Here is a 12,341-nt window from a genome sequence, read left to right on the forward strand (position 1 = left end):
ACTAAGTTGTGTCTGATACAGGCCATGGTCTTCGCAATCACTTGTTATGCATCAGAGAGTTGGACAATGATATCATCTATATCCTCTCTCTCTCTCTCTCTCTCTCTCTGTCTGTCTATCTATGTCTATCTATCTATATCCCCTAACCATTGAGTAAAGAACAGAAATAAATTGAAAGTTATGCTATTGTTTATTATAAACAAGGGTTAATTATGATGAAAGTAATTGGTGATGTTCATGACATCCTTTCATATAACTTCTACTGGTAATCTCAGTTTAGCACTGTGCCTACGAAGGAAAATTGATAATGTGGATGCTTGTATTTATTATAAAAGTTTCACAGTATTTACTTATAATTTTTAACATGGAAAAGGCAACATGATTTTGCATAGTTACAAAAAGCAATTAAATAAAAATCTGCGCATATATTGTCCTAGTTTGTTCAAAGTATCATTTAATTGTGTGCCATAGAAAATGCCTTCGTGTTCTGGAGTTCTATTTTCTTTCGCAGTAAGGATTATATACATGTTGTCATTTTTTTTCCTTGAAGATTTTTCTATTCCGTGCTAGCTTTGCTTATAACCAATTGGACAAAATAAAAGTTCTTTTTTTTTTTAAAGAAAAAGCAGATTTATTTACGAAGTTCGAATACATTGTTTTTCACACAAGGTTCTTCTCATTTCCTTCAACCCTCCACTCACTGAATTGTGCAACCCTATGATTAACACCCAATCCCCCCTTCAGCACCTCTATTTCCACCCACCCTTCCCCCTTAGATCCTTATACTCATTATACAATGACGGTTTTACACAGTATTTATTCTTGTAGGACTGAGTTATTTCACTCAGCATAATGTTCCCCAGTCCCTCTCAAGTTAAGTAATAATTTACAAAATCATTGCTCCTGTGTGTATAGTATTCCATTGTATGAATGTACCACAACTTCTCAATCCATTCATTTGTGGCTGGACATCTAGGCCATTTCCATGTTCTTGTGATGATGAATTCTGCTGCTATGAACATTGGTGCACAAGTCTCTGCTTGAATCTTAACTCTCATTTTCTTGGGGTGTATTCCAAGCAATGGAATAGTGGGATCATATGAAATTTCTATGTTCAGCTTTTTAAGGAAGCACCCAACTTTTTTCTAGAGTACTTGTATCATTTTACAATCCCATCAATAATGCAATGATGGAAATTCTTATGTGCAGACAACTAAGATAAGTGGGTATAGACAACTGAGAGGTAGGCACTTGAATATGCAGCATAGAACCTGAACAATTCGCAATCAGGATATAACCTCCCAGGCCAATGTGAATCACATATATATAGCCACATTCATCTGTGAAAGCAGCTTGGAATCTCTGGTTTAAAATGAAACTTGAGCCAAAGATCTAGGCCATTTGCACAGATCTTGGCAACAAGAACTTCAGCTGTCAAAGAGAAGAAGCAACAAGTTAACAAGAACACATCTAGTTAGATAAAATTAGGGGAAGGCCATTTTCCAAATCCTTTATTAAGACATCTGACATTCTTTATGGAGCTTTGAAAAGAATCTTATTTTATCCTTTAAAGGATAGTCTTCCCCAAAGAGTGAAACATACTTGTCTTGGGTTCCATTGATTAGAAAATTAGAAGAAGAAAAAAAAGACAAAAGTTTACTTGTATTTTGTTAAAAAAGTCAGGTAGTAAAAATAACATTGACCTTACATTCAGAAAACTGGGTTTGTGTGCATATTCTACCACCTATTACCATGAATGTTTTATCACCTATTTTCTTTACCTTTTTTATCCCAAGCTGAGATTTTTCCAGTGCAGAAAATAAGAACTACATGAAGTCAACCACTTTCATCTTTTGTCAAAACTTAAGAAGACTCTAAACTGAAAACAGGCTGCCATAGCATTGCCAGACTCTAAGTGACCCGCCATCAGGTTCCTCACACTGTAGATCTTCATGAGAAGAGAATGCCTTTCTCATAAGAAGTAAATGGTAAGTCTAAGTCTTCATCTTTTTGGTAGCCCAACACCTTATGCGCTATGCCAACTTCCTTGATGAAAGAAGAGTTAGTCACAAGTTCTGGAACACTAAGTTTTCATCTTAATTATGCCACAATTCCGAAGGTAGGTGGTTCAAACTCATGTGCTGCCCAATGGAAGAAGGATGGGTCATCTCTTCCCATGAGAGTAACTGTCTCTGAAAACACGCCCAGGCTCAGTTGTGGGTCAGTTTTGAATCGACAGCACAACAACAACAACAATATCAACAACTTTATTTCCTTGCACATTCCACTAGAATAGTGTTTATTACAAAGAAGTGTGTTGGTGGATATGTGGTAGTGAATGTGACAAAACTTAATAGAAACCTATGTTCAGTGCCTTAAAAACGACAACATTCTTAGTAAATAATAATAATGTAACTTTAAAGCTGATTATCGAGTTGTTAGGTTTCTAGAATGTGAAATCTAGTAGAGATCTTTAATATTATCTTCAACTTTTTTGTTTTATGGGTAATTAGTCCAAGACTTTCTGAGTCTATACCAGCAAATTTGACCATGTCCAATTTTTGTAGTTGCTGCAATATAAGCAAGCAGGGTTGTGTCGTCTGAATAACGCAGATTATCGGTAGATGTTCCATCAATCTTGACTCCACACTTCTTCTCATAGAGCCCAGCCTCCCGGATAATCTGTTCTGCATACAGGTTGAAAACCTATGGATACAGGACACATCCATGGCATACGTCCTTCCCAATTTTGAACCATGTAGTGTTTCCTTGCTCTGTTCTGACGACTGCCTCTTGGCCCAAGTATAGGTTTTGCATTAGCACGATCAAGTGTTCTGGAATTGCCATTCTTCTCAGAGTCAGCCATAGATGTTATGATCCACATAGTCAAATGTCTTTGCATAATCAATGAAACACTGATAGATATTCCTCTGGTACTCCTTGCTTTAAGACAAGATCCATCTAACATTAGCTACAATGTCCCTAGTACCACAACCACTTCTAAACCCAGCCTGGACTTCTGACACTTCTCTGCTGATGTGCTGTTCCAGTCGTTTTTGGATGACCTTCAGCAGAATCATGCTTGCATGTGAAATCAATATTATTGTTCTATAGTTTCCACAGTCTGTTGGGCCACCCTTCTTTGGGATGGGAACCAGTATAGATACCTTTCAGTCTATCAATAATCTGCATTATGCAGATGACACAACCCTGCTTGCTGAAACTGAGGAGGACCTGAAGAGCTTGCGGCAGAGGCTCAAGGACTGCAGCCTCCAATATGGATTGAGGCTCAATGTCAAGAAGACAAAAATTCTCACCACTGGACCAACTGGCAACATCAGGATGGGTGGTGAAGAGATTGAGATTGTTCACAGCTTTAGTTTGCTTGGCTCCACAGTCAACACTCTTGGCATCAGTAACCAGGAAATTAAAAGACACATTGTGATGGGAAAGTCTGCTGTTAGGGACCTCTCCAAAGTACTGAAGAGTAACGGTGTCACTCTGGAGACTAACGTGTGTTTGATACAGGTCATGGTCTCTGCAATCACTTGTTATGCATCAGAGAGTTGGACAATGACTGGGGAGGATAGAAGGAAAATTGACGCCTTTGAGCTGTGGTGCTGGAGAAGAGTATTGAATGTACCATGGACTGCTAAGAAAACAAAAATATTCATCCTAGAGAGGGTCAAACCGAGTGGCTCCTTGGAGGCAAAGATTTAGAGGCTTTGTCTGACATGGTTTGGACATGTTGTAAGGAGGGTCCAGTCCTTGGAGAGGGGCATCACGCTTGGGAGTGCAGAGGGACAGTGCAGGAGAGGAAGGCCCTCTATGAGGTAGATTGAGTCAGAGACTGGGTTAATTGGAATGGGTGTATTGGAGATAGTGTGACTGGCACAGGAAAACCAGAGTTTAGGTCTGTTGTACATAGGGTTGGTACGAGTCGCAAGTGAATTGAGGGCACATAAAAATAACAATAATATAAGTCAGGAGATATTAATGCCTTCATAAAATAATACTTTTACTTGATCTTTCCTTGCAAATAATATTAGCATAATTGCACAAATTCATTTCTATATGCCACCGCTCTACTGTGGAAATCTGAAATTCAAAGATGCACGCTAACGTCAACAATCAATTTATTATCCCTTTGACCTCAATATACACCAACTCACTGCTACTGAAAGAGAAGTTAGCCAGCATATTTTGAGTCAAAGTGCTGTGAATTAATCAACCAAACAATCTTTTGTCTGCCTTGGGATCTTCCTTTTTGCTAATCTGCAATTTGAAATTGAATAAACAAAACCATACATATGCATTAATATGGGTTAACAAGAGCAATACTAAGAGGTATAACAAGGGTTCACAAGACGTTTTAAGTATATTATGCAGAAATATTTTCATAAAGGGGATCTTGTCAAATTGACTGTACTCAGCAATCCTGTGAACAACAGATGGAACCTTGTTCAATCTGGCTTCATTTTCACAATCTCCATCGTGCCTGAACTCTTTGCTATAATCACTGTCATTCCATCTTGTTGAGGGTCTTCCCTTCCTTTGCTGACACTCTACTTTTCCAAGCATGCAGGGAATTATGTTTTAAAAATCTTTATAAGAGCTAATAATTATTTTCTAGGCTGGGCCTCCAAGAATGACTTCCAGAACACTAAGAATTCTTCCAAGGAAAGCTGCTACATTTGCATCAGTTCAGAAGGCAGGGTGTTTACATAAATGTACACTGGAACTAGTAGTATTCATTTGTATGTAAACTTTGCCTTTGATCCATATAATGATATAGCAATTTTCACCAAATAGACTCTAACTCATGGAAACTCCTTATGTGTTAAAATAGAACTATGTTTCACAGGGTTTCCGTGACTCATTTTTCCGATGTAGATCTCCAGGCCTTTCTTTCCTGGAGCTCCTGGGTGACTAAAGTTACCAACCTCTTGTTTAGTAGCTGTGTGCATTAATTACCTTGCCAGCTGTTACCACAGAGATGGCGGAATTTCCTGGTCGAGGCCTTCCACACCCTACTCAAGCATTGGACCTAAATGGGAAAAGCTGGAAAGAATGATGCCCTCACCCCAGAAATAGACGTGCTCACTCAGCAAGTAAGCAGTAGGAAAAGTGTCTCTGAAACAGAAAATCAAGTCACTGCCTGTGAAAATGAAAGAAGTGAACTCTTTCCTTTAACATGTATCTACAATTTTTTGTTGAAGGGACTTCTCACACTGGAGTATTATACAACACTAAATAAAACAATAAATAATCTTCAACACTCTGTAAAGCATGGTTAAATCCAGAGCACATCATGCATTGTGAAACAAATCTCTCCAAAAAAGGACACATATTGTACAAGACCACTATTACAAAAACCTAAGGAAAGATTCACATACAAATAGAATAATTTCTAGATAGCTACTAGTAAGGGGAGAGGAGAAAGAGTAAAAAAAAATAGTAGATAGTCAACATGTACTAAAATGGGTGAAGAAAAGGCAATGTACATCAAGGAGAAGATTAGAAAAGGAAAGCATGGATATAGAAAGATTCATGTAAATCAGAACTACAGACCAGAAGTAGAGAAAGTGATAATGAAATGGATGCTGTTGAACAAAATGTGTAGAAATAGTTAAAGGCGAAATAAGTTTGCTTTGTAAATCTTCACTCAAATCCCAATAAAAAACAGAGGGAGAGTTCCAACAAAAAGCAAAGTCTCAGTTCTAAGGAACAAATAAATTATAATAAATTAATCATGCCAACAGTCAATGAACCTGGAAGAGGACTGTAAGCATCTGATGAGGTCATAGTTACATTCTAGTTATATAACTGTAAGATAATAAACAGATCCTGTTTTAAATAGTAAGTTTGGGACAATTGGTCATACAATAGAATATCAATACATCAGCTTAATTTAATGTTTCTTTTAAAAGGAATGCAGTTAATCTTATTTCTATATTTTCATTATCTATCGTAATGATATCAATATCAGTCTTCAATATATATTACCTCTCAACATAAAGAAATCATCACCAGTGGACCAATAGGCAAACATCCTGAGAGATGGAAAGAAGATTGAAGTTGTGAAAGATTTCATTTAAGTTGGATTCACAATCGCACCAATAGCAGAAAGATATGCTTTATTGGGAAAAATCTTCTGTCAAGACCTCTTCAAAGTGCTAAGAGAAAGGATAATTGCTGAAAGACTAAAGTGCACTTGATGCAAGCCAAGCATCAATTTTCAATTGTTTTGCATTCATCTGATAAGTGGACAAAGAATAAGGAAAACTCAAGAAGAAATGCTATCTTTGAGTTATGATGTTGGAGAAGAGTATTGAATAACCTCTGGACTGTCAAAAGAAACAAATCTGTCCTAGCAGAAAAGATATCATGTTACTCCTTAATAGCAAGGCTAGTGAAACTTGGCCTCACATAATTTGTCAAGAGGGGCCAGTATCCGGAAAAAATATATCAAGCTGGGAAAGTTGAAACAATGTCTAAGTAAAAGATGAAGACTCTCAAAAAGATGGGTTCAAACACAGAGACTATCTATTATCAACAGGCTCAAGGGTAGCAGAGATCATGCAGATGGTGCAGAAGAGGGCAAAGTTCTGATCTGGTTTACATGAAATTGCTATCAGTTCTAGTGGTATTGACAGCACCAAACAACAATATTTTCATTGTTGTGTATGTTTAATTATAATCTACTTGTTTCTTATTTTTTAGAGAGTTAAGAAGATTTTCTCTGAAACCTGGAGTACTAGAGCAGTGAATGGCACCTCATAACCAACCAGCCAATCAGCCGATGTGAAATTAATTTTGATTCATGAAGACCCCACACTTGTCAGAGGAGGATGTTGTTCCATAGGGTTTTCAAGGACTTATCTTTTAAACAGTATATGCTCAGTAAATACTTAGTAAATTGAATAAGAGCAAATGATGGCTGTATTTTTAGCATTTTTTTTTAACTTGGGTGTCATGCAATCAGATCCAATGAGCACAGGAGGAGATTGACCTTCCTTCTGCAGTGGAGCATCTGGTAGATTTGAACTTTCGGAATTGCAGTGCAGCTTCTTGCCACTAGGCCACCAGGCCTCCCTATTTTTAGCACTTTTGGTAGATTTGGGGGACATCTGAATGAAAAACTGAAAGAACCAATCATGACAGATTTCTAGATGTAAAAGTTTTCTAAAAAACTCAACAAGACAAAAAGAAAATAAAAGACAAAAGGAGGGGAAAATACCCCAACAACCTATGAGATACCAATTTACTGAAATAATCTACTTGCAATTGTTTAAACATTAAGAATTGAGTCAGTTATCTCTAAAAATCTTTCCCACAACTCAAGGAATAATTTCCTAAGAGGATAGAAAGATAAGGGAAAATAACTTGTTCAACTAGGAATGAAAACTTCTTTACATTTGGTAGCAGTTTATAGAGACATTTCCATTTTAGAATGAGATGAAAGAGGTGGTCATAGAGACAGTATCTGAGGAGAGTCTGGAAGACTCTAATGTGAGTAGCTGGATTTAATCTGAACAACAGACAGTTGTTTTCATCCAACATTTGAACTATGAAACTAGAGGTACAAGCACTGACTGCCAAAAGCCATCATGTAGGATCTGGAACTTTGTCAAGCTTCCGAAGAGATAATTCAAATTTATTTTAGCTTTGTGAATGCAGGTCAAGATTAAACACTCTGTACACTAATTTTTATGTCAAATGAGGGTGAAAAGTTAAATAATGATAGTCATTGATACTGAAGGAAAATAATTGGGCCATGACTAAGATAAATACGAAAGATACTGGTATCTTCTTAGTGCACTGACCTAGCTTCTAAAATATAAATAAATGTAAAAGAAAATAATGTTCTATATCATATCTAATGACTTGAGTTGTGAGTAAAGGCATGCAAATACATTTATATATTACATATTCTATTCTATTAATTATCTCTTCCCTTCCCTTCCCTTCCCTTCCCTTCCCTTCCCTTCCCTTCTCCTAAGCTCTGGTGGCCTAGTGGCAAGAAGCTGTGCTGCAATCCAAAGGCATGTAGGTTCGAGGCTACCAGCCTCATTAAAAACAGCTCATTATTTACCAAGTCTTTCACTTGTCATTAGGGACACAGGGAAACATTAAAAATCAGTGCTCCTTTGCAGCCTCTGCAGATGTTCAAATACCTCTGGAATGGAATGGAATGGAATGGAATGGAATGGAATGGAATGGAATGGAATGGAACTGAATATAGTTGCTTTTATATGCTGTTGAGTCATTTGTGACTCATAGAGATAATATGCATAACAGCTCTGAACCATTGTTTCTGACACTTCTACCCCTATTACTGAGCCAATTTAACTCATCCAGGGTCTCCGTAATCTGCACTGTTGCCCCTTCTGTCTTCCAAGTATACTGTCCCTTTTCAAGAACTGGTCCCTCTTGATAACATGCCCAAATTATGTGAGACAGTACTTCAAAATCCTTGCCCCCAAGGAGCAGCTTGGTGTCATTTTCTTCAGGACAGACCTGCTGTCTTAGTAGTCCATAGTATGTTCAGTACTCTTCCAGTACCACAACTCAAAGACATCAATTCTTCTAGCATCCTTAGCCATTGCCCAGCTCTCTGATGTATAGCAAGTAATTGCAAAGACCATGGTCTGGGTCAGGCTCATCTTACTCTCTAGACTGACCTCGTTGATCTTCATTCTCTTGGGGAGGTCCCTGACAGCATATTTTCCACGTGCAATTTGTCTTTTGATTTCCTGAGTGCTGGTGCCAAGAGTGTTGATTGTGAAACCAAGCAATCTCAATCTCTTTTCCAACTATCGTGATGGTGCCAATTGGCCAAGTAGTGAGAATCTTTGTTTTCTTGATGTTGAGCTATAATACATATTGAAGACAGTAGTCCTTGACTATCTGCAGCAAACACTTCTGGTCCACCTTAGTTTCAGCAAGCAAGGTTGTGTCATGTGCATTATGCAGGTTGTTGATGAGTCATCCTCTAATCCTGTTGCCACATTCCTCTTCATAAAGTCCAGCCTCCCAAATGATCCCTTTTGCATACAGATTGAAAAGGTTTGGAGATAGGATGTATCCCTGACATATACCTTTCCTGATTTAGAACTATGCAGTGTTTCCTCACTCTGTTCTGAGGACTGCTTTCTGGTCCAAGTATAAATTTTGTATGAGCAATCAAGTGTTCTGGGATTCCTATTCTCTTCAAAGTTAGCCATAATTTGTTGTGATCCACACAGTCAAATGTCTTTGCATAGTCCATGAAACACACATAGACATTTCTCTGGTACTCTTTGCTTTCAGCTAAGACACATCTAACATTGGTGATAATGTCCCTGGTGCCACGTCCTCTTTTAAGTCCAGCTTGCACATCTGGCAGTTCTCTGTTGAAATACTCTTTCAGTCATTTTTGGATAATATTCAGCAGAATCCTGTTTGTGTGTAATATTAGTGATATAGTACGGTATTTCCACGCTCTGTTGGCTCACCTTTTTTTGGAAAGAAAATAAATATGGCTCTCTTTAAGTCAGTTGACCAGGAAGTTGAACTTTAGATTTCTTGGCACAACCTGGAAAGCATTTCTAGGGCAACATCCATTTGTTGAAATATGTCAATTGGTATGCCATCTATTCCCAGGAGCTTGTTTATTGCTAATTCCTTCAGAGCAGCTTGAACTTCCTTCTTCATCACCATTGCCTCTTGATCATATGTTGTTTCATGAAATTCTTCTGTGTCAGCCAATTCTTGGTCCAGTGACTCTGTGCTCCTTCCATCTTCTTTTAGGAACTTAGAAATGTTTGATAACTGACCAACTTTGCTGAACAATTTCTAAAGGAAAATATAATAGTAAAACCTTAACCAAATGAGATCATAAAAATCTATAGTTGGTAAATCTTTAATTTTCAAAAGATTAATAACAGCTCTTAACATTTGTAAAGCATTTCTGACACATCAAAATGACCAAGGAGGAATTTACATAGAGAATCCAATCCATTATTATGAATATATAGCCCTGTGGTCCTAGCTATTTCCTTGAGATAAAGAGATGGCAGAGAAAGAAAAACTCTCAAATGTTTTCTTCAATGTCTCATTTTGGGAAAACGCAGAGATTTTTCAGTGGTTCATTCTGAGGTCTGGGCACAGGTTCAAGTCCATTCCTGCTTTATCTAAACTGGTTCATCCTCCCCCATTAAAAGCCAACAATTTTGAAGGCTTGCAGCAGTACTCTCCCCTAACTGTACGTAGGGCAGAGAGGATTTTAATCTTTTTCTTGTTGGTCTCCTTATCTTTTGGTGCTTCTCTGTCTCATCCCCTTTTCCAGAGGCTCCAAACATTATCAGCATTTCCTGCAGCTGATGACAGACACAAGAAGCAGATGAACTAAAAGGTTAATGGGAGGGAACTGGCAAATACAGCCAGACATAAAGTAGGAGAATGCACCTGGAAGTGTATCTGGATTGCATGCAAGTAGAGATAGCTCTACTTAAAGAGGCTTTAAAGAGCTTAGAAACGGGATTGGGGAAAGTCATTCTCAAGGTCAACTTGTCATTCTCTCAACCCAAAGGAAAGTTATTGTCTCAGCAAATATATATATTTATATGATATATAATCCCAGTGAGCCAGAAGGCCTATCTTCATGTCAGTGCAGTTAAGTAGATAGTGAATTCTTTCAGTAAGATAGTTCTTCTAAATTGTGATAATCTTTGGTCAGTATTTGCTTCCTCGAATCCATTTCCTCTATTTTGACAAGAGTATCCACAGGTTTTGGCAAGTGATATCTCTGCCATGAGTGCATCTTCATGGTATGGAATACGCTGAGCATGTGACCTAAGTGATTCAAATGGACATGTTTCTCCTGGGGCTTGGAATAATAAATGGAATGAAACCAAGTTGAAAAGAAAATATTAGAGTTTTCCGAACTCAATATACTATTTGCGGAGGACTAGAAATAGTTTTTGCTACATCAAAAAGTCCTAGTTTTTGTCTTTTGTGAGTTTAATTCTTTGCTTTTTATATCAGTGATATAAACTACCCTATATCCTTCCAACAAATTATCTTTTACTTAACTTAATCTGAGTTCGTTTCTCTTGCTTTCCACCAAAGAACTATAACACTCTGGTTATATAGCATTTGATGCATATGAATAAGTTATCAGACAACAGAATGGAACGATAAACAGGCCAATGGAAAGATTATCATTGCAGTTCCAGCTCTATTTACTTACACAATCTGATACCGTGGCATATCTTTCAGAAGGGCTTGGTTACAACAGATTAAATACCTCATATTTTCATATTTCCTACTAGCGGCGTTGGCTGAAAAATTGTTCTATATATTCTTACTAAATATGATTTCAGATTTACATTTGATCTCTTTCAAGAGGGAGTAATATTAGTTCACTTGTGAAAGAACAAACGTCAAAACAAAACAAATAACCAAATCCATTACTGTTAAAACAATCCCAATTTGACCCCATGTAGTATGGAGTAGGACTATTTCAGAGTTTTCTTGATTGTAACCATACAGAAACTGATCCTCAGACCTTTCTTCCATGAAACCACTAAGTGAGTTAGAACCATAAGATTTTAGGTGAGTAATCAAGAGCAAATTTCATTGTGAAACCCACAGACTTGACTGAATGAACAAGATGCTTGAACTTTTTCACTGAGACTTATTCTCTAACTGCAAGTTATATGGCTTATAATATATAGATCTCAAATTAGTTTCTTTCTTCCCTAAGAGTCAAAGTATGAAAAAAATTATCAAACTTCTTGAATCCTTGGAAAATCTGTATCTTTTTAAAAAGATAAGTGAATTCAACTGGAGGGAATACTGTAGACTTTGTACTAGAAAGATATTTAGAACAAAGCTCTTGATTTGGTCTTTGGGTGATGAATAACATTTGAAAAGAAAATTAAATGTGAAAAGTCTCTCCCATGTATGATGAATCACTCTCTAACACATTCATTGCTGTGGAAACAGAACTGACTCATAACTGCCCTCTATGTTGGATTTCTGAGGTTGTAAATTGCAAAGGAAGAGATCATCCATTTTTCTTCTGTGGATTCAAACTCCTGAGAGGTGTTAAACCCAGAGAGGTTAAACACAACCGACAAACTCATTGCTGACAAGTCAGAACTGACTTGTGTTGTTGTTGTTGTGTGCTATCAAGTTAGAAATGACCCATAGCTTATCATCTAGTGAGTTTTTCGAAGAAGTAAATCACATGAGAAGAGATTGACCATTTTTCCCTGCAGATCTTCTATTGGATTTGAACTCTTGGGATTGCAGCACAATTTTTCTTACTACTTCCTTTTTTTAATTAATTTTTT

Source organism: Elephantulus edwardii, unplaced genomic scaffold (genome assembly GCF_000299155.1).
Source record: "Elephantulus edwardii isolate Elephantulus edwardi_28Jun2011 unplaced genomic scaffold, EleEdw1.0 scaffold00090, whole genome shotgun sequence".
Classification (NCBI taxonomy): Eukaryota; Metazoa; Chordata; class Mammalia; order Macroscelidea; family Macroscelididae; genus Elephantulus; species Elephantulus edwardii.